This window comes from Numida meleagris, chromosome 4, assembly GCF_002078875.1.
Source record: "Numida meleagris isolate 19003 breed g44 Domestic line chromosome 4, NumMel1.0, whole genome shotgun sequence".
In the NCBI taxonomy this organism is placed as follows: domain Eukaryota; kingdom Metazoa; phylum Chordata; class Aves; order Galliformes; family Numididae; genus Numida; species Numida meleagris.
The window spans coordinates 13,823,303-13,848,639 of NC_034412.1; the positions used below are offsets into that span (position 1 = coordinate 13,823,303).

The 25,337-nt window shown below is 37.8% G+C and overlaps 1 long non-coding RNA gene across 1 annotated transcript; it reads left to right on the plus strand.

Moving 5' to 3' along the window:
• On the plus strand, positions 10,183-25,083 carry LOC110398558. The gene is made up of 4 exons (XR_002438461.1): positions 10,183-10,472; positions 12,727-12,791; positions 18,223-18,404; positions 23,432-25,083. It is a non-coding gene; the product is annotated as an uncharacterized LOC110398558 (long non-coding RNA).

Sequence of the window (25,337 nt, forward strand, 5' to 3'; positions counted from 1 at the left end):
TACTTATCCCATGAGCCTCATGCCTTTGACAAATGTAAACCATGTAGTATTATAATTTGATAACTTCTAGCCAGCCCACTTGGAAGTTATTTTTAACAAAAATGCACATACTACCATTCATTGTTCAAAATAAACATCCACTCTTGAACTATTATTATTTTATATTTTTATTGGGATTGAAATAAAAGTTTATACCCATCTTGCTATAATGAACTTATTTTTAGATGAAAACATATAGGCTGGAGCAGAGCAGCCAATGTATGCCTCATCTGCATGGGCTTTGTCTAAGAAAATTATTTCATGAGACTAAATGCTGTAGAAATTTCTCTGGAGGTAGGCCAGTGAAGTATTTCAAGAAGATCATTTCTCAGTTGTATGCTTGTGCCAAATCTAGTGAGATCTTTTTCAAATTAGACATAGAAAGCATTTATTTTACTACTTGTTCAAATATCTCAGAATCAAATTCAAGGATATTCCTTTGAATCCCTTTGTTTTCCTCTCCAATCATAATCATCTCTTAAGTTAAATAAGTCTCAGTGTTACTAAGGAAACCACAGCCCTCTGTTGTATGTCCCACTTAAAATTTCTGGATACCCATGAACATCTTTTGCTGGTTGAGGTAAATGCGTGGACTGCCATGTCTGCATGTCATCTCAGTCTTTCTTTATAGTGTATGGGCTTATTCCATGGGGCAGTGTGATGTTTTTGCACAAATAATCATGGTCATTCCCCAAAAGCTCTGATATCTCTGAACCTAGTTGCAGGTATCTAACATGAAACACAGGTCTGGCTTAAGACACAGTAACATCAAACATCTGTTTAATATCTCATTTTTTTTTTTCAAAGTATAGCTTGTTTTTTTCAAATGCATACAGCTAAACAAAACCAAAGAGGCCAGCAATTCCTCCATGGCTGCATTTTGATAATAGTATTTCCCTGAAAATTTAAAAATGCTTTTTCTTACATGATTACTGTTCTAATATTTTTCTTAAATGTATTTTAGTAAGCCTTTCTAAGATATTCTTTCAAAAAGGCTTTAGGGGATTTCTTAGTTCTTGTTCATTCCAGTACTCACTGTTATCAGACTGGTAAGGTTTTGTACGAGAGCTCAAACTCACCCAGAGATTAAGTCTTTATGTCTTTAGTAAAAACACTGAGTGCTTGCAGATGTTCTTGTCTTCATTTGCACCATTCTGGATCATGACTGTACATAACAAACACAGTCAAGTGAGGTACTGCCCACCTCAGACCATCTATTCCCAACTAAGGTTCACTCAACAATATCATTCTTTAGCTTTATGTCATTCTGAATCTCAAACATCAGAGAACTTTTATTTCAAACAAAATAACACATTTCTGGAGAAAGGTTTATCACTGAGACAGAAGATTGTTTGATTGCAGAGTGAACTTGGTTTCCTTTCTCTGCTTTCTACCTTCTTTCCAACACAGTAGGATGTATTCTAGAATAGAAAAGGTACTACTTTTGTGTGGGTTTTTTTTTGTCAGCATGTTGTGGTTGGTCAAAGCCTGTTATTTGGGGGCCTATTCCATGGAATTTAGCCATTCCAATGACTCTTTGTAATTTACTTTGTTCAGGAGAGATTTTCAGTCATACAAGTAGCATACAGGCACAGAATACAGAAGACCAAAATAGATGCTCTTCCAAACAGTGAGATATTTATATAGAAAGCTTACCAACAAGTGAAGTAATTGTGGGAAGAGTCCAAATATCCTACAGGGTTTCATCAGCCACATACAGCTTTAGTGATTAATGCTTTGTGCTGTTCAGAATACCTATTTTAAAAATAGAAACACAACAGAACCCACATGAAGACTAGAAACCTTTGTCCTGCAATTTTCTGGGCCTCAAAAATTCACATCTAAAATAAAATCTTAAGCAGAAAACTCTCTGTACCTTTGGAAGAACATATTGTTTCCATGCCTTTGTTGTCCTATTTCAATCTGTTGCTATGAAGATTTCACTCTGCACAAATTGCTATTCATTTGTATGATGATACTGCCTCAGTAGACCAGACGGAATAAGGTACGGGCACTGAATGTGCACTAAGCCTGTATACGTGTACAATGACTGAAAAACCCAGCAAAAGAAAGTAATCAACTCATTCTATATTCTTAACTCTGTAGTACTCTTAGGAAACATCAAGAACTAAATCTTTGTACAGGCAACTTCTATTTTGATTTTGTTCCATCTCTATGAGCAATAACGTGATTCAACACAGAGTACTGTGCAGTCAAAAGAGTCATTGCAATGTTGGCAATAGTTTGGGGCTTGCTTTTTATTTTTTCTTTTAATTCATTTATAAGATCATCTCTCTATGAAATATCATCATTACTTCCATCTCTGAATGTGAGATCTTCACATCTCTTTTTTATGTTATGTATTCCCTTTGTCATATTTAGCATTTGCAGACACCCATGTTCCAGTCCAGGTGCTATCAAGGGTGTGTAAGGCCTGTGTCTCAGAGGATGCTGGGATTGTAATTGAGTTATGGATTGCTGCTTTCTCGGGACTGAAATTTGCAGTATATATTGCATTTCTAGTCTTTGCCAGCTTAAGCAGAGCATATTATTTTTACAACCGTTTAATCAATAAGGATTGAAGTGTGAAATGAAATGTCAGTGCCTGTAGGTAAGATGGCTTTCCATCCAGCTCCAGAATGTTTTTATGGCTACTGCAGATCACTTTTTTTTTTTTTGTGTTCCCAAAGTAGATGTCTTCAAGGCACTAATTATTCAGACATAGGTTGGAAAATGGAAACCTACCCACAGTGATGACAGCTGAATGAATATGGAGTACAATGCAAATAGCTCCACATGTTAACTGAAAAGAAATAAATTCTTCCTACACATGGCAGGTTACTTTCAAGGAGATTTCACTGTTATAGCAGAATAAATCCAGTTATTCTTTCTCATAATTGAAGAAATATATTGAAGACAAGGCCAGGCTGGACAGGGTTTGGGGCAGACTGATCTAGTGGAAGGTGTCTTTGCCCATGGCAAGGGATTTGGTACCAGATGATCTGTAAGGTCAGTTCTAACCCAAACCATTCTATCATCCTATGAAATATAAAAGGAAAGGTCACCAAACTACCCTCACAGTATTTTCTGTAAATGTCATGTCTTGACCAAGGCTATGGAAGGCAGGAAAAGACAGCCACAATCAGAATTTGAACTGTCTCTGAAAATGACAGTACTTCCCCAGGCAATACCTAAGAGGAAATCTCACCCCCTGTATGTCACCACTGCCGCCCATTGTGTGTCTATATATATTTTTCTAAACCTGACATTGTCCTGTGGCTTGCTTTCAACTGTAAGATTTGACAGTGCTAATAGTGTCAACTGGACTCATTGGTTTTCACAGTTCTCTGAATATATGAGGAGGCAGGAATAGCAGTGCAGCTTTCTTCCACTGCAAAAGCATACTAACTTTAACAGTGGGAAGTTGTGCAGAGCTTGCAACCGGAGGAAAAAAAAAAAAAAAAAAAAAAAACCACAACATCTCATTTCTCCAATTTATCTCCAAATCTCCCCCTGGAAAAAAAAAAAGGCAAGAGTATAAAAAATGGAAAGGTGCCATAATTTTCTCTGTGATCTTCATAAAAGATCAAACAAATGATTAAAGAATTTAATCATTTGATTTAAAAACCTGTTGATTCACTGTAATGATGGGCATTTCCATTAGTTTTGAAAACTGTTTTTCTAGGCTTTCAATAGACGTGAGTAAACATATCTACATTTTCATTGTATTCCTAGTTGTTGGACAAAGTTTAAAATCAAGAGTTGGAAGAAGGGATGTTTGTTTGTTTGTTGTTCTTGTAAACAGAAGAGGAAATTCATATATCAGAAAAATGCCTAGAAAAGTGAGAACAGCATATACTGCCCTGTGCTGGCCTGTTCCAAGTCCTGCTGCACAACAGCCTTAAAAATATTTTCTTTCTTCTGCATGATGGGAGAAGATGGAGAATTGCCATTATGGTCTCTCACAACAGAGAGTATGGGGCAGTATCACAGTAACGTATGAGATGATAATTTCTGTTATGTTGTCATGGCCTGATATTATAGTTTTACAGGATACAATTTATTATACCTTGTCTACTCTATGGTAACTGTACAGTTGGAAAATTCACAGAAGACAAAGGAGTTCAGTCCCATGATTTTCCACACATAAAATTTAATGACTATGAAAGTTCAAACTTTTTTTTAAGACTAGGTACATCCAACACTGAGTGCATACTGCCCTATTTACATCACCTGTAGGAAAGCACTTGCTGAGTTCAGCATTTTCCTGAGAAGGTCAGTGGACTTTATAACAGTGTCTGAACACATCTCAGAAAATACTGACAATACGCCAAGAAGAGATGGAAATACCTGACTGGGAGAAGTAAGCTATGAGAAAAAAAAAATCTGTATGGTTTGAGTGAGTTCTGTGATTGGTATTGGAAAAAATATTCATGGATGGATCTGAAACCAATGAGGAAAGAATATAGTTCACATTAGAATGAAAATTTGGTTGTAATCCCAAATCTATTGAAGTCAATGGAAGAATTTATATTGGCTTCAAAGAATATTAAACTGTGGCATGGTTCCTGAGCTGCCTTTGGGTTACAGAGTCACAGGAATATATGACAAGATTTCAAACATCTGCTGAAATCATTGCTTGAATAGAAAAGTCAAGGGTGGCACGTTAAGCCATTTTCCACTTTATATAAAATCATTCTGTAGAGTGATCTTTTTTTTTTAAATAAGGTGTCAAAAATGGCTTTTGATATGTATCAAAGAAATATCTGCCTGGAAATACACATCACATTTCAAACTGGCACAAAGTCAGCATTGTGTAAGCTTCAACTTAGAAAGTTTTAGAGTTTTCTTCAGAATATCTATTCATCTAATCTCATTTATGTGATAAAAATCAACATATATACTGCATTTAAATTATTGTGACAGTCTTCTTTTATGAATGCATAAAGTACATTTAACCTAGTTTTGAAAATATATTGCATAGATTTAATTGACTGCAAATGACTTTTTTTTTCTAGGAAAGCAAAATGTGTTGTGATGTACCTTATGTGTGTTCTGCTTTAGAGTTCACTTAGTTTTATGATTTTAACATTAACCTCTCCTGGTCAGAGTTCATATGGAGTCAGGTCTCTGCTCTTAAAATAAAGGAGACTTACAAAGGGGTCAAAAGTCTGTATACAAATGCTAAACTGCATGCAGTCAGATTAAGCCCACAGTATGAGAAAAATGGGTGGCATACATAGCAACTCTGAAAAGCGAAGTAGTTTGAAACAAGGTTTTGCGTCATTCTGCTAAAGAATTGTCCTGGGTTTATATGCTGGAATTATCTGAGACAATATGAATATAAATGACTGTCAGATCTCTATTTCCTAAATATTGTTTTTCATGCTGACTTCTATTTCCTAGTTCTCTGGTGATGATGCTCCACCTTCCCTGATTTTTCCTCTGTATTTTTACAATACTTTTATCTTGCTTGTTAAGAAACATCAAAAAAAAAAAAAAAAAGGCTATCATCTTTCTTTTAATTGTTGAATTTTTAGCCTTTTTGAAAAGTCTTTTAATACCTCAAATAAATAAAATGTTATAGCTAGCAGTAGTTTATTACAAAGTCTACCTCAGCTGTCATTCCTTCCACCCCCCTTAGGTCTCTGTGGCTCTGTAGAGCCAGGCTTGCCCACCAAACTGGTTCCTCTGAGGAGAAGCAATTACTAGGCAGGCTTTTCTGTGACTAGGAGAAGATGAACTTATTTTTGTATTTATTTCATTAGCTATCATGTGCATCTCAACAGTTGCTTAGTCTCTGCAGAATTATAGGTTGTTATTAACTGTTTGAGCTTGTTTAATTCTGAAATATCCTTGGTCTGGGTCCAACTAGTCTGGGAATTCTAATCTTCCCAAGCTTTATTTAAGATCAGTGGCTGATCAGATGCGTATGATGGGAAAGGACAGTTTAACAGGAAAACCTGAGCTAGTCTTTTTGGTAAGAGCAGGACTATACAGCAGGCTGTCTGCCACTGATGTAACCTCATGATTTCACCCCCAAAAAGGCTAACGTTAAGAAAACCATCCTTTGCTTGCTCAAGCAACCACTCTGGGGAAGTGGCTTATAGCTAATTGATTTCACAAGATGCTGTACCAGAAGGCAAATCAACTGCATATGCTAAAGGAGGGCACATACTGAAAGCACTGAGTAATGTGTGAAGTTTTCTGGATAACTGATCGTGAAAAATTGAGCATCCTTTAGCACTGCAATAGCACTGGCTTATAAATGGTATTAATAAAGTCATAAGATAAATTTTTTGCAAATCATGTTTCTTTAATGGCTCATATTTTGGGTTTGTTTCTCAACTGGACTCTTTTTCATACAGAATAGCTCATTGGTCTCAAAGTAATGGTTTTAGATTACAGAATATTTCCAATGTTCTTGTGAAGTAGCCCTCCTGATCTCTGAAAATGCAGCTCCTGTGGGACATCTCATATATCGGCGCTATGAAACATAGCAAGCCAGGGCTGCTTCAGACCAATGCAGAGTGAGGAAACAGAGTTTACATGTAATTTCATGGCAAAGTACATGAGGCACATAGCATAGCAGACATCTGTTGTTTCTGACCCTGTCAGAGTGATTTATTTCCCTGAGATCTAATGAAGGAGAGATAATGAAGTCCAGTTAGATAGTCCAGATTCCTGACCATGTATTGTATAGGTAACAGGAGTACGTTAGCAATACTGCTACTTATGATAGATTTTCCAAAGTTATATTGGCATAGAACACCTATCTGAAAATGTTCTCACAAGAGATCAAAAGCCACCTTTATGATGATGTTCCGTCATGAGAGCCATCGCTGTTACACAGTCCCTGACTGCCCAGAGGCCCAGGTCTGACAGTGGCAGTGCTGCAGCCAGCAGCCAACACTGCTGAAGCCCAGTGAAACTCACACATTATGCCTCCCTCCTTCTTCACTTACATGTTAAACTTGCAATTATTTTCAGCACTTTTATAAAGCATAGGGTATTTTATTCAAAGAAAACCCAGGTTTATCCAAAGGCTCTTATAATAGCTGGCTGTTTCATTACTAGTAAAGAATCTAGGGGATTTGGCTGTGAGGAGATAACATCCTGACAGAGACAGCAAGGATTCCAGCCCTTCATCTCTGAGACTAGTTTCTTTAGACTTTCTTGTTATAGATAATTTCAGAAATGTTCCAGCAAAGACATTCTCAACCCATTAATTCTTACATATCCCACATAGCCCCTCCCATCCCCTGCCCCATTTTAAGGGGAAAATGAAAGGCAGAGTTGTTGGTTTCTCATTAAGCAGTTCTTGCACATCATTAAACCTCATCTACCTGAAAGGCTCTGTTGCACATTTGTTAATAACATGCTAACCTGCAAAATGTGTTAAAAAATAAGTTAGGTAGGTTATATATATGAAGCAAATAAATTCCAGCGTTTCAAAACATAAACTGGATGATGAATTCTGCCTATCATTTCCCCTGTTCAATGCAGCAAACTCTCACCGTTCCTACCATTATAGTTCATTATAGTCCATTGTAGTGTTGCTTTGAAGAGCTTTAAGTCGGTTCCTCTGATTGTTCATGACTCTTTTCCAAACTGCAGAAAATCAGAGTAGCTTAGAACAGGTGAATTCAGTGAAAGGAAAGGCTGGTGCACAAGTCACATGGGAAGCGTTGATGTGCTGCACTGATTTCATGGTTTTGTCGACAACTTTAGCCATCTAATATTTGTTTTGAATTCATAGAATCACAGAATCACCAAGGGTTGAAAAGACCTCCAGGGTCATCCAGTGCAGTCATCCACCTATCACCAGTATTTCCCCCTAACCGTGCCCTTCAGTACAACTTCTAAATGCTTCTTGAACACCTCCAGGGACGGTGACTCCACCACCTCCCTGGGCAGCCCATCCTAGTGCCTAACCACTCTTTTGGAGAAGTATTTCCTAATGTCCAACCTGAATCCCCCCTGGTGCAACTTGAGGCCATTCCCTCTAGTCCCATAGCTCATAAATTCATAAATTTTCTATTAAAAAAACATATATATATATTTTTAGAAATGGGACAGAAGAGGCCTGTTGTAGGCATACAAAAATATGTTTAAGATAAGTTAAACTTCAGTACTAAATTTTTTTTCAAAAAGATTCAACTTTAAAAGTGGGAACTATTTAACTAAGGTATGGAGAGATAAGCTCCCTTGTTGGTCCTTTTGAGTATTCCTCAGATGGTGAAGTATACTACAAGACTCTAATATTAAAGTAAGTAGACATCTTCCGGGAATTCCCTCTCTAACAGGAAGGTCACCTGTTGCTTCCATTACAGAGAAATGCCATATTTAAAAGTGTTAAGATCAAAGGGCTCCAGGTGATATTAGAAACAAGTGGCTGTACAATAGCAAGTGCTCAGTCTCTCAGCACTTTAAATAGACTGGAAAAAATGAGAGAGGGGAGACATGCTCCTCCTGAAAAGTGCCCAGGAGGGAGAAATTCTCCACTGATGTATTGAGCAATGGTGAAATTAAGAAAAGAAAGTCTTCACAAAACATGGATTATTTCAGTCTCATGATAAAAAAAACATTTTCATATTTCTAAAACTGCTACTCACCTGATTACATGTTAAAATAAGTGGGACTAGTTTATAGACTAAAAGAATGTTCTCTGTCTGGCAAGGTTTTGTTTTGCCTTTGCCCTGCCTCTCCATTTTGGATCTGAGACTGCTCCTTAAATTTGAGATCAGATGCCAGTTCCCCTCCTCCCAAAGGACTATGCTGGGCATAGAGGACACACATCTAATAATGATGAGTAGCTTTACGTGCATAGCTTTCCATGCAGGTATATAACATTGCTGACGAATGTAATAGTGTATACATTTCTGCTGAAGTGCTAAAATATCAGCACATTCTCTGTAGTGTGTGAGTCATAGTAGCTCCAAGGGAGTATAGCAGATGGTGCTCTGAGAGAAACAGTGTGCCGTATCTGATATATTTGGAAATAAATGAGAAACATATTCCCTATAAAGAAAACAGAACCACAATATTTTCCTGCTTTTTCTATGTGACAACATGTTGACTGAAAGGAGCAAAAAGATCACTGAAAGGTATTACATAGTACCTGCATCAGTCAGAGCTCCTCCGATGTGCTGCTTGCTCCTCCATAGTCTCAGCTTGCTCCATCACATCTTCTCCAGCATTATTCCTTGCAATCCTATTCGCATGGACAGTGTTCACCACGTTTGACTTCTCATGCAATTCCAAATATACTTCAAATACTGCAAAAATATGCTGTGGTGTTACACATGAGTAACACAAGAAGTGTGTATTAGACCCAAAGTCTAATAAAAAGACATTTTATCCAAAAAAATATGCTTTGCTGCCTTTTGAGTCACCAATATGATGAGGCAAACAATAATTGAGAATATTTTTTTAGTGATTTCAGTGACATTACTCTTCAAAAATATTGTCTGCTTGTTTAAATACCTCAACAAATGCAGTAAGAAAATCCAAGACTCTGCACAGTGTTTTAATAGATACATACTCTATTGAAGAATTACCTGATAATCATTAAAGAGAGGAAACAGGAAAACAAGGAAAGTCTTATAAGAAAGAAAAGTGTTTCTTCAGTTGTGTCTTATAGTCCTTGGCAATTCCTGCTGCAGTAAACTTTAATACTTTTGCTGGAGAAGCCTTTCAAATAACTATTTGTTTGACCTGCTCAGAGACCAGGAAGTGTCCTCTGTGTCAATGTGCTGTCCTCACTTTAATCACTGCATCCCTTTTGTGAGCTACGTAGCCCTGTTTCATCCAGTTTTCTTTAAGCCTACAGCTTCTTCTATTGATCTCCAGACTCAATAATATTCATGACCCAAGCCCTCTTCTTTAAGATGTTTTCTCCATCATGGATTAGAAACTGTAGCAGATATTGGGCTTACATAATCTGTACAGAAATCATTAGATTGTCGTTTTCTGGACTCTCTTTGTCTCAGGCATCAATGTTGTAGTGAATCTTCAAAATATTTAATGCGAGTTTTCTCTTGGCTTGTTTACAATCTGTTCCTACAGCACTTTTTTCAGAATGATGGATTCCCCATCACCTCAGTATTCCAAGTCATTAAACTCATGATTCATCCAATCCGGCATTGAGTCCCTAGAACTAATTAGGTTCAAACCCATTGCTTTAACTGTATTTGTGCCATTTTCTTCAGCCTGAATTTCTGCTTGCTAGCACAGCTCAGTAACCCTGGAATGTGACAATTTCCAGGCTTCTTTGGAGCAAAAAAAAGTTTATAAATTTTCAAAATCTACCATCACATTTATTTCAGGATTTCTAGAGGATAAACAACCTCTCTGAAGCCTTCAAGACAGTATGTCTGAGTGCACCACAACCTAAAATCTATCATAAGTAATCCATTGCTCAGGATTTTCAGGTAAATCCTCAAGTAAAGGATTTTCTCTCCACTCTTTTTGCAGTGCTGAACAGACATTAGTAGAGAATAACTGTTGTGCAAAGAGTGTTTGTGTTATATATAATCATTGTATGCATGAGCAGACAATGAAGTGGTTAATATTTCTGCTTGATACTTGTATTGTCATTAATGATTAACCTTTTATAACTTTCAGAACAGCGCTACAATGTAATAATGCCAAAACAGGAAAGGGTTACAACCAAATATTTGTGTAAAAGCTGAGGTACAGGCTCCTGATTTCAATGCACTCAACAATGCAAAGAAAATAGATGTTGAAGCACAGGTCAGCATACTCATAACAAATGAGTAAGAAGGGAAAAGACTTGACAGACCTGACTTCAAATGGCAGAAATTGAATGTGAATTCTTACGTAAAATGGTAGAAGATTCACATATGAGTGAAAATGTTAAAGCTGACACCGAAATCGATGATGTTATGTGCTCTTTACTGTATGGACTAGAAAGGTTACTGATGTAATATTAGGTAAAAGAGCAGGGAGAGTTAGTAGTTTGCAAGCTGGGTGATGTTTCCCAAAGAAAGGAATGAGATTAGGTTTGTGCTTACTTGTTCTACAATTGCCCCATTATCCTAAAGTCCTTATGTCTTTAGTATAAATGTTACAATATTTCTGTATCATATTTTGCATCAAAATAAAATAGCAAAAATCAGCCTGTGATGCCATTAAGGATCATGTTTACCAGTTTATAGACTGCTGAACTTAAGCTCAAATAAAGAGAAATTGTTTACTGAGGCTTACAGAAAGTGAATGGCAGCACTGGTAACAAATCCCAGCAGTTACATGAAGACAGTAATATTGAGAGGTCTCAAACAAAATGAGTGTCCCAGTGTTTCAAGTATATTGTTAGAAATAACAAGATGATAGGACGTGAGCTATGGAGTCAGAAAAAAAAGTCTTTCTAAAGACACAGAATAGGCCTCTTTCTCTTTCCTAATAAGAATTTCACAGATCTCATATATCACTCATCTGTACCTTGTTACATACTTTGTTCAGATGCCTCTAGCTAGATTTCAGTTGTTGACTTTTGTATTGGATTAGCTCTTTGGAAATCTCGTTTATAAAGTCTTTTCTTCTGTATTTTAGTATCTGCCATGGCAGATCATCAGAGCCATAAATGTCAAATTTGTTGTGCATAATGTCAGATCTATTTGTAAATACTTCATGCAGATGCGTGAAAATAATATCATGTAAAATTATTCCTTTGACTGCTACACTTTTTAGTAAGGTAAATAAGTTTATGTGGAATAATGTTTACTGGAAATGTAACTGGCCCTTGCTTGTCAAGAAAGGCAGTTTTTCAGATCCTTTGCAATGGGTTTGGAAATCTGTGTCCACTGGATGGAGGACACTGGTAAGGCTCAGGATACTACTTGAAAGGTGATGCAAGGATAAGACTAATGTCCTTTGCCAGCATCCAGCAGCTGTAAGCAAATACCAGAGAGAGTAAACAGTATTTTCAATAAAAAGTCTGATTTTAAAGTCTCTGTTTACATCTGTCTCACTTCTCAGTGAATTCATAAACCTCAAACCTTGTCTCTGTTCACTTTGTGCTTTTGCAAATGTACAAATTAGCAATGCCTTTGCAGCTGACAGGATTTTGGCATAAGTCACTTGGCACACAACTGTTGAGTCCATTCGTTAGGCATAAAATATGTATTAATTTTTTAAAATAGTAAATAATTTTTACACCTAGTATTAGTCATCTGAAAAAAAAAATAATACTCCTTGCTGTATTTATCTGTATAGATATAGACAGGCTTTTTTTCTTAAGCCGGAGGACTGCATTTTTTAGACATTTTTATCAATGACTATGCAAGTAAAATTGATATCACATTGGCTTAGATAATACATCTTGTATATCTCAATTTCCAATAAAAAAGTGATGCCAGCAATAATTTTAACCTTTCATAAAAGACTTCAGAAAGCACTGGTAAAGGTATTAATTAGAAATGTAACTCCTTAATGGGCAGAAAGGACTACTATTATTCCCCATTTAAAACACTTTCATATTTGTCTTCTGAAAATCCTCTCATTTAAGACACATTTTGCTATAGCCCAAGCAGCAAAAGTTTTAGATTTCTTTCTGTCAACAAGATGAAAAAATAAGGTTTGGGTTTTTTTTGTCCATACTTAATGCCAAAGAAATGCTATCCACTCATCTTCCTGTAAAAATCTCAGCTCCTGTGTCTTTTACAGAGCCATCTGCTCCTGCTAATATCCCATTGAAAATGAAGAATATATTCAGCTGCTTCTTCTATACAGTAAGTGCAGATTTTGATAAATATATGCTCTGCTGCATTTATGAGACTTTCTTAAATTCTAGGTAAATAAAGACAGACTGGAAATGAAGGTAGTCAAGTTTCAGCAGACAAAGACCTCAAGAAAAATAATTAATGAAGTGAAATTTGCCAATATACAAACTCAGAGACTGTAAATTCAGTTTAAAACACATCTTAAAAGGGTCATTAGCAAAATATATAGAAAAAAATAGGAAAAAAGAAAAAAAAAAGCAAATACCAGAACTGTATACAATAAGGATTATATAAAATTCATGCCCCAAAATGAAATGAAATGCGCGTACATTTTTCAGTAAACATTATAAAGTATAATATGGGGACAAAACTATGGTTGGCTAATGAACTGAGACTACAGGAATGAAAATTACCACATTCAAGTCCCATCCAAGGCTGAAATGTATGTATTCACACAAGGAATGTCCATCCAGAATACTGAAGGAACTGGCACAGTATCAAACCCGCTATGCTACATAGCTGAGGAAAAGCAAAAGTAGAACTTCCATTTACCTTTCTTTGGGAAAGGCTCTGTAACTGCCCTGCCACATCCCCTACTTTTTGCAGTGACAACATTTACATGACAGAGGGGCAGAACTGCTTTAAGTCTGTATTCTGCAGCAGTTTCTGGGCACATCCCAGCCAGGCAGCTGAACCACTTGTGTCCATCTGCTCTTGCATTTTAACTTTGTTTCTTCCACTCCAGACAGATTTGCAGATATGCACTGTATACTGCACCATTATAATCAGAAGAAAAAAAGCAAAAAAAATGGGACAACAAGGCTATGCAAAGCCTCAAAGGACATGGATACCACTTAACAATCAATGAAAGGCTTAAATTCAGATATTTATAAGAAGTGAAATTGCATGTATCAGTTTGAATAATTTTAGCTTTCTTGACCTTTTATTTACACAGAATATGCAGGAGATACAGCAACTTATTTTTTAAACCCACAAAACATAAGGTTTATTTCCTCCTACATAAAAAATGATCCCAGTTCATGCATTTCTATGGAAATGCAGTACTGAACTTCCTGATAAATTCTAATTCTGTTTCAGCCAACCTCTTAGAATGTTTTCCTTCACCCTTGTTGATTATGAGAAAAAACTCAAGCCAAATCTTGAGGCAAAGGAAGCAGAAATATAATAAAGCTACAAGTGGCTAGCAATTAATTTATGACATTGTGAGACTGATATACATGGACCCTTTTCCTAAAAGGGTAAAGGGTGGGAAATCAAACTACAGTGCAGGAAACTCTGAGCCTGCCCATTCATCTCTGCCTGTCCTGGCTTCAGCTGGAGGAGTTGTTTTTCTGCACAGCGTCTGGTATGATGCTATGTTTTGGCTTTAGGAGAAAAACTGTGTTGATAACATAGCAGTGTTTCAGTTGTTGCTGAGCAGGGCTGTACAGAGCCAGAGACATTTCAGTTTCTCAGCTTCTCATACTGTCCTGACAGCAAGCAGGGCAGAGGGGGCATGAGGAGTTGGAGGGACAAAAACCAGGACGGCTGACCTATACTGACCAAGGGGGTATTCCATACCGTACAACACCATGTGAGCAAACTATAAAATTGAGGGCAGCTGGCCACTGCTCAGAGACCTGATGGGCATTGGTCAGTAGGTGGTGAGCAATTGCTTTGTGCATCACAAGTTCTACCTTTTTTTCCCAATTCTCTCCCCCATCCCACAGTGGATGGTGGGGGGAAATGTGCCAGGTTAAACCACAACACTGCCCCACCTGCCACTGAATTAAAAAAATTTTCCCTGGACTACAAGCCAGTCTCTCTTTCCCCGAGAGACTTCTTTTGTGAACTGTAGCTCCATTTCCAAACTAAAGACTCAACAAAAATCACTCTCTACGTTGACTCAAGAACAAGCTGTCTGAGTTGATGGCCTTCAACTACAGTTCACAAGTAATGGTCTCTACTATGAGCCCTGTATCACATCTTCTCTCGTGGAGTTCACTGACCACACAGTTCTACATAATATTTTTCTTTTGGTCGAAGAAATGATTATACTTTCACTGAAAACAACCCATTTTTTCAAAGCCTTGTCTTTGCTGGAATCACTACCCACATAAGGACCTCCTCTGATCTCGTACATGCAAAAATATGACACTGAAATACTCCTGGGAGAGAGATGACAGGTCTGGCTTCTGCCCATTCCACTATCACAACAGTTTGCCACAACTGGAGAAACAGAAATGACAGAAAGAAAATTCAAAATAAAAACAAAAATCATTGATATTAATTTTGGAATAATCTCCATTTTCTTTACCCTTGAAATAGTAACATCACTTTTAGTAGTTGCTTCCTCCTACTTTTTTATTTAGCAGATGTTCACAGTGAGATACAGCAAAATAAAAGCAGAGCTGGCTTTCCACTTCTAGACCATATTTCTGCCTGCTTCTTCATATGGTTTTATTTTAAACTTTCTCCAAGGAAGATGTAACTTACTTTAGGGCTTACTTCAAGGAAGTTCCCTACAAGTTCCCATATGTGGCTGCTTAACCCAGAACAGCTCATCTCTGTAAATCAGCAGCAGGCCCAGCAGCAATTGCTGACTGTGTGGAGCTGATGGGCTTTGCCTATTTGCAGTGCAGTCAGCTCGCTAATGAGGAGCTGGCAAGAGGCACAATGCACCCTGGACCTCATTAAAAAGGCTTATTTTGGCCTGCTGAAACATTACCTCAGGACTTGAGCACTGGCACAGTGCTACACAGAGAGAGAGGCCCTGCCTCCCTGACAGAGGTGTTTCCTTCCGATGGCACTCAGAAGGCAGCTGTCCTCCATGTCCCTGTCACTCTTTCTTCAGATGTGACACAGTGACACTTGAATGAAAGTGGGTTCAACTCAGAGACCTGCCAGTGGCCACTGTCTGAAGCATGGGGGGACACCTGCAGAGCCTTTAAAGCTCACTTATCAAACTGCATGGACGTCCTCCTGATATAAGGGGCACGACACGAGTGGTGGGCACCCACACAGCCTGCCTTGTGCCGTGCTGCCCTCCTGGGAGCCCCGTAGCCTGCAGGAGGAAAGGCCCTGAGGCATTTACATTGCTCTAACCAAACCTCACTACTCAGTTCTCTCAGGCATGGTGGCTGTTTAAAAGTGAATGGCAGCAATTAGTACTTCCTAACCTGCTCTCGTTTTCGTCAGCTGTCATGTCCACGTTTGCTATTTTCAGCTCAGACACGCTGGCAAAAGGGATGCTTATGGAGGGAAGCTCAGTCAGTGCCAAGTCCAAAATCTCTTGAGGCTGCTGGTTGTTTTGCTTGGAGGCTCATCTCTACTATGGCCTAGCAGAAGAGTGAAAACATGACAAATCTGATTAGTCTTTCTTCAGCCCTCATGTATGTAACTTCTGCTGCTGTAAAAATGGAAAGTTGAGGCTCTGGCTGTGCAAAAATTACTTTAGAAGGGAAACAGCGACTTGAGCTGTGACAGCAGCGCTTCCAGTCAGATAGAGGAGCCAAGCCACGGTCACCCAGGCCTGCGCTGGAGCTTGGTGTGTGGTGCCTGCTGACTGCAGTGCTGGTGGCCCGTGCAGGAGGCTCTCGTGAATCTGGTGGGAGCTGGGCTGATCTGGGAAGCCCCTGCAGGAGTTTAGACTCCTGCTGTGCTGCACAGTTTCTGGGACAGGCACACAAATGCCAGCAGAAGTGGAGCTTTCCAGACAGGTTTTCATTTCTAAAACACTGGATGCAGAAGCATTTGGAAAATGGTGAAAAAAAATAGGATCTTATCTGCAGATTTTCATTAGCAAAGATTAAAAGCTGGTTTAAGTTAGCCTAATTACAGCCCTTACTTACTTATATAGCATTATACATTTCCAAGTCCATATAAGAAGCGCAGTGTCAGCTGCTTTGCCTGCACTACTACATTTGGTGTTTGGAGACCACCCATGTCCTTTGGTTAATTTGATGGGAGCTTGTTGGGCAGGCTGCCACATGGCTATCAACAAAGAGGTGGGATTTATATGAAGAGATCTATAAGAAATGCTTTTCTAAATTAGCAGTGGGTTTATTATTAGGCAGGAATATCCTGGCCATGGATCTTTAACAAGAATTGAGTTGTGGTTTTGTTCTATGTTTGTACAGAAATATGATGCACATAATTATATACTGGCAGCAGCAGCCAGCTTTTTGAGATGTCCACCAGAGGTGCTCAAGCTCAGCATTACACTGGAGCACACCTTCGCAACAGCACTGCCAGCTGTCCATGCCCTTTGAGACATTTGTTTCTCCTGCTGGCACAGTACTCTGCCATACAGCCTCCACCTCAGCCTCTATTCACATGATGGAGGTGCGGCATATTCAATATGTCCTTTGAATTTACTGCCATGAAACTGCAGTCTTATCAAGTTTTCTTTTCCTTTATTTTATTCTTTCTTAAAAAAAAAAATGGTCTTCAAATCTCTTGATTTTCAACATTTTTTTCCTCTGTTATATTGCTGCTTGTTTCTCTAATGTAAAACTCACATGTGAGACAAGCCATAAGTCATACTACTTGAATTCACCTCTCCTTACGGATACAATAGTGAGAGATTTCTTTAAAATGTAATTTTAGTCCAAAAACTTTTGACCGAGGAGGATTTAAAAAGAAAACAAAATAAACAAAAGCAGCAGAGATATCAGGTCTCTGTTACCTAATATCTCTGCGTAGCCTGAGATAACTTTGATCCCAACTCTTTCAGTTCTTTACTGGACAGAAGCTGAGACGGACTTGTTTCTACTGCTTTTGATGTTTATTTGATGAGAGACTATTTGCTTGACATAGCTACACAGAGCTTTAAGAAACACTTCAAGTTATCATTAGAAAACTGCTTTTTAGTTTCCTCTAATTTAAATAACAAGTGACCCATATTTTATGTCTGTTATCTTCATAAAATAAAAGCAAAAGTAGAAAAGTTCCATAAACTGAACTCCCTACACATGGCATCTCCCAAAAGAACTGTAAAGAGCCAATGTTTCCTGATTCCTTCTAATACTGAAGAAAATGAATGATATGAATTATGTAGGTTTCAATCCATTCTGCCTAATCACTGATATTGAAAAAAAAAAAGATAATTTATTTCAAAAAAAAAAAAAGCACAAATATTTAAAAAGGAAAGGAAGAAGGAAAGAAAGAAAGGAAGAAAAATGTATGTTGAACCATTAAATAGATCAGCTTTAGCTGGGGACCTAGAACTAAAAGTGCAAACATCTTATGCTTCGGTTACTGTCACTATCTCCCATTGGAAATGTCTACCCTTAACCATCTCCCTCAAGCAGGAAAAAAAAAAAGTAAAAAAATGTGGGCTTTTTTTGTTTTGTTTTAGCTTTGTTTCTGTGTTTATTTTTCTTTGTTTTTATTATTCAGTTGCTTAATTATTTATCTTCCATTTATTTTCTATTTCCAGCATAAATTAAAATCCATGCAGTGGATCCCAGAAATAAGTAACATCTTTAAACAGACAACACAACACACACCAGTCGGCAAGAGCTGATTTCTTTTGTTTCCATTTGTGGAGCAGCCAAATTATACACTGCAGTTTGAACAAATCTATTCATATGATTTCATCAAAGATCTTCATTTGTGGTGGTAAGTTCCACTATACCACTTGATAGGAAACATTTCTGGCTTCCGGAGGGTGAAGGAGATCACATTTCTGTAAGTGGAGTTGGCTACATGTACACTTGTTCTCTCATTGGCAAAAAACTAGTAAATGCCAAACGCACAGGGTTTGAGATTGTATATATATATTTATATATATATATATGTTAACCACAGACTTGTTTCTTCTCTAAAGGAATCAAAAAGGAGGTTGCTGGAAGCATTTTTCCACTCATTGTGATATGTTTTATAGGTCACAAGCGCTAAATTTATAGGTTCCATTTACTCTCATTCAGCAAGATTTGTTCCATAAGAAAAGTGACACTGTGCTCTTGTCTAAATACACATTCAGTAAAAAGATTTCCGCAGGCAAAGTTTAAAACTGCACAAGAAATTTGATTAAGAGATTTATCCAACATTCAGACTCAAGACTGGAGCACAGTGAGTTGTAAGAGGCACTGCAGGAGAACAGATGGAACCTTTGTTTCAGAAGCTTCATGGGGTGAAGGACATCCTGTGGTACAGGGATTCTGTCTCCATATCAATGTAGCCTAGGAAGCATCTCCTTAAGAAGCCCCTACAGCTGCTCTAGAGCCAACAGACTCAATGGCTGCATCAGCAACATGGTGGTCCTGCTTGGTCCTTAGGTGCAGATATTTGAATATGGATTTAATGAGTGTTGTCAAGACCCTAGAGCCAAATCTCCTCAAGCAAAGCCTTTGAGGAGCACCAGGATAGGGAAGGTTGCAAGAAAAGGAATTGTCCACAAGAAAATGTGTGAGGGAGCTCCAAGTGCTCCCTAACACAGAGAGGAAGTCTTGCACAGCCGTTAGATGCCAGCAGGTCCCACAAGCCAAGATGCTCTTTCAGTCATCTCTCCATGAAAAATGGACAATGAATATGGGGAAAAGTTAGTGTCTGAAGCATGCAATGTTTCTTCTTAAAAAATATTTCTTACATAGCACTGTTTATACACCAGAAAATTTTTTATCCTTACGTACAAGGTTTGACTGCCAGAAGAGTGGCTATTCAACATAAGTATTTTTCCATTAATTGTTATGAGATAAAGGATAACATCTTTTTCAACAGATAGATAGCTCATTTTTTTCCCTGAGTATTACTTTAGATTATTGGCAGCCTAACTGCTACTATTTATCAGAAAGCTAATTTGATCAATCCCAGAGCAGGCCCTCCACTGCAGGACATTGAAAATGCTGGTTTGAAGAGGTTATAAATCCATACTATGCGATCAAGCTGAAGGTTCAAGGAACAGCCACACTGAAAAATAAGTGGTTATATTCGTGCTACAGCCTTGAGATCATTTCTAAGCTGGTCCCTCTAGTGTCTGACTTATGTGCCAGAGCAGCTTACAATCTTAATAGATTTGATAAAGAAATCATACAAAATTTTATAATGTTAAGAGACCAACGTATAGACTGACAGATAAAATTTTAAAAAAATCAGAGAAAGTTATTTTTTCTGGGTCTTGAAGATGTAAAAATGTGAACTTCCCTGCAATTAGACATCCCAGGAGAGCTTTTAACCCATTTGCTTCCTGCTGTTGAAACTTCTCAAGTTTCTAACCCCTTGCATTTTCCGTTTCTTACTCCGAGAAGGTAATTATATGTGGCTTGTGTTAAAGATCACATGTTCTGGCAGTGTACCTTATTTTCTCACTGACATCTTCAGGAATATCCCTTTGTCTCCAAGACTGAAGTATAGACACAGCTGCTTGGCTTTGTAAAAGCTGTAGGAAGGAAGCATCCATGTTTGGACAGCGTTGTTAGTAACTGGCTTGCCTGCCACACAGCTCAAGTAGCAGGCTGTCTGCATGCAGTGCTAACTTCCATGTCGAAGTGTTAATTAATAGTAATGCAAAGGTCACCTCTCTACAACTGGAATTCCTCCCCTGTGGAGAAAAGCAGAGAGAATCAGTGATGCAAAAGAGCATACTAAAACCACCATAAATACAAGAAGCAGACTCGTCTATTCCCTGATTTTCTCTTTTTACAAAAAAAGAATGAACACTTTGCATGCTGGAGTACAACTTCTCACAGATTATATGCACAGACAGATCCTCTGCTGCAGAACGAGAATCTCAATTTACCTAAGAAAAATTTACTGATTTGTATTTCCTACAAAGTTTGTAAATGGGTAACAAAGAGGAAAAAGGAATGTGACAGAGCCGTTCCAACTCTTTCTGGGAAGAAACATGCAAAACAATGTACAACTCCTGCATTCACAGCCTTGCTGAGAAAAAATACTTGCAGGAGAGCAGGGCATGGAAGGTGATAACTTTGGGAATATGAAGCTCAAGATTTTGCTTAGGCTCTGAGGTCAGTTTTCTGCTGCAGTAATTTGTCTCTGGATCTGTATCCTCATATGGCTATGCTTCATCTCAGTCAAAAATTAAATCCAGGAGGATGCTGAGAGGTTAGTTCAGAATGTAATAAAAATTATGCAAGGAAGGTAACCTTCCCTGGCCTCTTCTCCTGTGCAACAGGGGCAATAAATCAGGTAGAAAATCAGAGCCCTGAATTTGTTGAAATATATGGCAGAGAAAGAGAAAACCCTTTGTGCAAGCCATTTTCCTACATGGTGAGTCAAGGAATTTATGTGCCATTAAGTGCTCAACAAAGATTGTCTCAGAGTCAAAACATAACTCCTTCAAGCACTTGTGAACAAGGAGTGAGGATCAGCCTACACAATTAAGCTTTGCTTTCAGCATCCAGTGTGCTAGACCAGTGTCCTCATATACAATGAGAAAGGAATGCTAACTACAAAGAAAGTTTATAAAGGATGAATTAACCGTTAATTAAGACAGATCTAAGTTTGAAAGCTAGATTTTCTGACACATGATGAGAGCATTGTATTACCATGGGAATGTGCATATCTACCACTCCTTACAGTTGTATGAGTGAGATAAACATGTCCAGAAAATCACTGATGCTCTCAGTCAGCACTCAAGTGATATGTGAGGACGCTCTGTGGTCTAGAGTTAGTCAAGTTATACAGTCACTTGGAGAGATATATTAGTTATAGTCCTTTAAGCAAGTCAGGGTCCCCACTTCCATAAAGCTGCTTCTCTGAATTTTGCCTGGGAGGACAAAAGCAAACGTAATTCCTCATGCACAGGAGCAGCTGAAGAGTGCTTGGATGAATCCATGGGACTGTGCCAGATATGTCTCAGTATTCAGAAACTCACAATTTTTGCACTAGGGTTTAACTTATGCAACTCTTTCTGAGTATATAGAGTCAACAACTTCATACATCTGCTGTGGCATGCGCTGGCTGTGTTACTATAGATCCTTGTATTGAATGTAGCTCTAAAGGTATCAGAGTTTCACAGGTATCAATTCTCCAGCATAATTTTTAGAAATATAAAATAAGGCAGTAATGTTTTTAACTTGGAACTCACATATCTTCAGCTCAAGAACTTTCTAAGAAAACACATGTCAGAAAAGCAAAACAAACAGCAACATAAATTCTGAGTTTATAAAATGTTCAGTGTAATTTGCAGTGTTGATAATTGTTCCAGTCCTGTTTTATGCTGCCAGAAAATATTTAAAATTACTTACATATATGTGTGATCCAGTCTGCCAGACAAAACTAGGTGCTAGATAAAGACAGATGTGAATGAGCTGTGTATTCTGTCGCTTGACTGGTAGATTGTATCATACTGAGACCAGCTGGAGTCATCTAGATGGTTCATGCAACTGTTCATATTTATCCAGAAGTTCTTAACATGTTCTTTGAAACAATACTTCTTTTCTTACTCAAAAAAAGAAATGCAGAGAAATAGAAATTATGGAAGCTCTTCTGTAAGATGCTATTGCAATCAAGGCTTGTTGCCTTTGTTTCAGTTGCACATGGAGATGGGTGGAGTGTAGCAGTAACCAGACAGAAAATAAAACAAAGCACTTGGAGCTGGCAGGCCAATACAACACACTAAAAGTTGGCAACAAAGCTTGTGAATAATTCCAGAAATAAAACAGTAGGGATTTACGCTTTGGATAAATACTACTCTGCAGTAAAAATATATGAATCTTCATCAAGAAACAAATCTAAAACAGGATTTTTTTTTAAAGAACTTCAAAATTAAATACCTCCGTTGACCAGTAACTCTGGAGTTTATAAAGAGAAGACCATCTGTTCCAGAGACCAACAACACAACCTGTGCAGCTAGGCAGCAGGACAGCAGTAGGAAATGACTTCATAGGGGCCTGTCACATCTGGTTTTAAAGCTAGTAGACTTCTACATTTTTTTGTTTTTAATGCTGCAATCTCTGTATGTCTCACAAAACCTTTTTCTCTGGCAGGATTTATGGATTAGACTTTATTTTTTTTTTAATCTATCTCTGAACAGGAATGTATATGAGTACATAAATACACCTACAGTACGGTGTATGGGTGTTCCTGCAGCTTCCTGTCACTTCTGTGAACAGCAGTCAGGGTTATATCAGCAATGGAGAAAACTTCTATCTTCATAAAAGATTGATATAAAAACTTATTACATAGACTCTCTTGATTAATTATCAGAAACCAAAACCAAACCAAAATAGTAGTCCATTAACTGAACTACATAGCTATGTTTAATTTTTGCTAGTATATATAATTGTTATCTGGACATAATTTTTGACAATTTGTAAACATTTCATTAAATTCTGAATATGCAATTCATTGACATTTTAATGAGTGCATTATTGATCCATTTATTTTTGTCAAAAATTGAGAAAACGTATAATAAAAATATTACATTGTTCCAAAATCTATTTACTAGCTCTCTCCATGGTAAGAATATCTGATACAGTACATCTAAGTGAACATATCTTAGAGAATTGTTATCATGTATTTCTGTGGGTGGTGGGAGATGCAGTTTCTGTGCTTTTCTTTAACAGCAACTTTACACAGGTCCATTACAAATATTGTGGATATTGTGCCAGGAAAACTACAATGAACTACAGTGAACCACACTGACATTTCCTTTTAAATTTCTCTCTATAATGTCTACCTAGCTGATCCCCTGGAGGGACATCCCTGTGCATCACACTTTCTTTTCAGGGCAGAAAAGGAAAACTATGACCTAAGAACTCTGAGAAACAAATGGAAAAGAATGAAAAGTCTGATCTTGTGACTCCATTCTGGTTCTTCATCCAGCACTGCTGGAGGAATTACATAGAAAGAGACAAAGTTTCTGCTGTTGCTGAGCTCCATAGAAGGAACAACAGTATCACTGAGAAGATAAAGGAATAATCTCCTTCAGCTTATGCCACAGGGGATCAGATGTAGTTCTCCCACAGTATAGGTGTGCAGGAAGAGAAACCAAGTCTCCAGTGGCACTGACGCTCCGTAATGGACTGACCACCTGTGGTCAGGTGTGGACTAAATGGAGCTACATCTTATGTTGCTAACAATACAAAAGTGAAAGAAAAGGTATTTACTAAGCTGTATCAAGAAAGAGAGTCAGAATGTGGACGGCACTGTGCACTGGAAATTTTGAGTTCTTTGATTCTGTTATACTCTAAAGGAGCTATCATGCATAAGGCAAATGTACTCTCCAGAGCTAGCTAAAAAAAAAAAAGAACAATGATGCATATTTCTTCTTTTTTGGATTCTAAATTTGAAAACTACTTTGACACTTACTGCTTATTCATTTTGAAGTGCCATAAACACTGAAATAAAATTTACACTTATTATAAACTGCTTGTTCATAACTGCTTGTTTCTCCAAGACCTCTGCATCATAAGTGCAAAGAAGTCCAAAGTCCCTGATAATCACAATGACTCGATCTGGATTTTGTATGTTCTATATTTTGAGATTAAATCTTGCTTAATGTCTGACTTTCAGGAAGCAAAAACAAGTATGAATTACACAGAATTAATTAATTACTTTCTGTATGCATGTATTTGAAAAAAAAAATGCATATCTGGGAAATAAAATTGATATAACTTTTCATTTCATTTGAAATGTAGTAGCATTATTGCTGTTCATTACACTGTGTGTCAGCAACTTGGAAAGTCAGTATGACCAAATGAAAATATAGCAACGTGCGCTACAGCTTTATTCCACCAAAATTATTGGCTCTGAACATGTACCTCTAGACTTGTAATTCTGGTAGTTTATAGGATTTTCACTTAATTTCCCTGGGGACGTGTCTCTAAATGGCTAAGTCAAGTGGGAAAGTTAAAGAATACAAAATATACCAAAGACTAATGTTTCATTTACAGCAAGAGTGGCAAAGTAGGAATGGTTATCAAGAATAAATAAATAAGAAAGATCTGGAAACATTTGAATGACCTCGTTATTGGAAATACTGCATATATATCTTGGTCCTGCATTATTATTGCATGCAGGATTTTCCCTTACACGCGCCTGATGAACTGCCACTTGTGCTTTTTCTAGCAGCACGAAGGAGTAAACACTGGTCAGCATACTTACAGCTGTACTGGGGCCTAATAGAAAAGAGGAAAATTGCACCAGTAAAGAAACCCACAGCTTTCCCTGCCACACCCCACTGCTCACCTCAGCAACTCCCCAGCAGGCATGAGTTTCCTTTTCTTGTGACAGCTAGCCCAGAACTCTCCCTTCCAGCCTTAGGACCCTGGGAAGTTACTGTGTCACCTGCTGAAGGCTGGCTTTTATACAAAGGGCCAGTGTTACAGCCCTCTTCCTAAGAAGTCCAATTTCTTGGGTATAAGCTTATGCCTTCCCTCTTACTCCCATAGGAAGTAAGGCTAGAAGAGACTTATTTAATCATCTGCTCCTTTGCTATCGAATCTTAGCAAGCTCTACCATGACAGCAAAACTCAATTCAGAGGCAGTCTGTCTAAGCAGTTAATAGTTAGCAGGCTTGTTCAAAGTAGATATTGAATTAGTTTGGGAAACTTGAAGGTCCAGTCTTACAGGATAGGGTGTATTCTG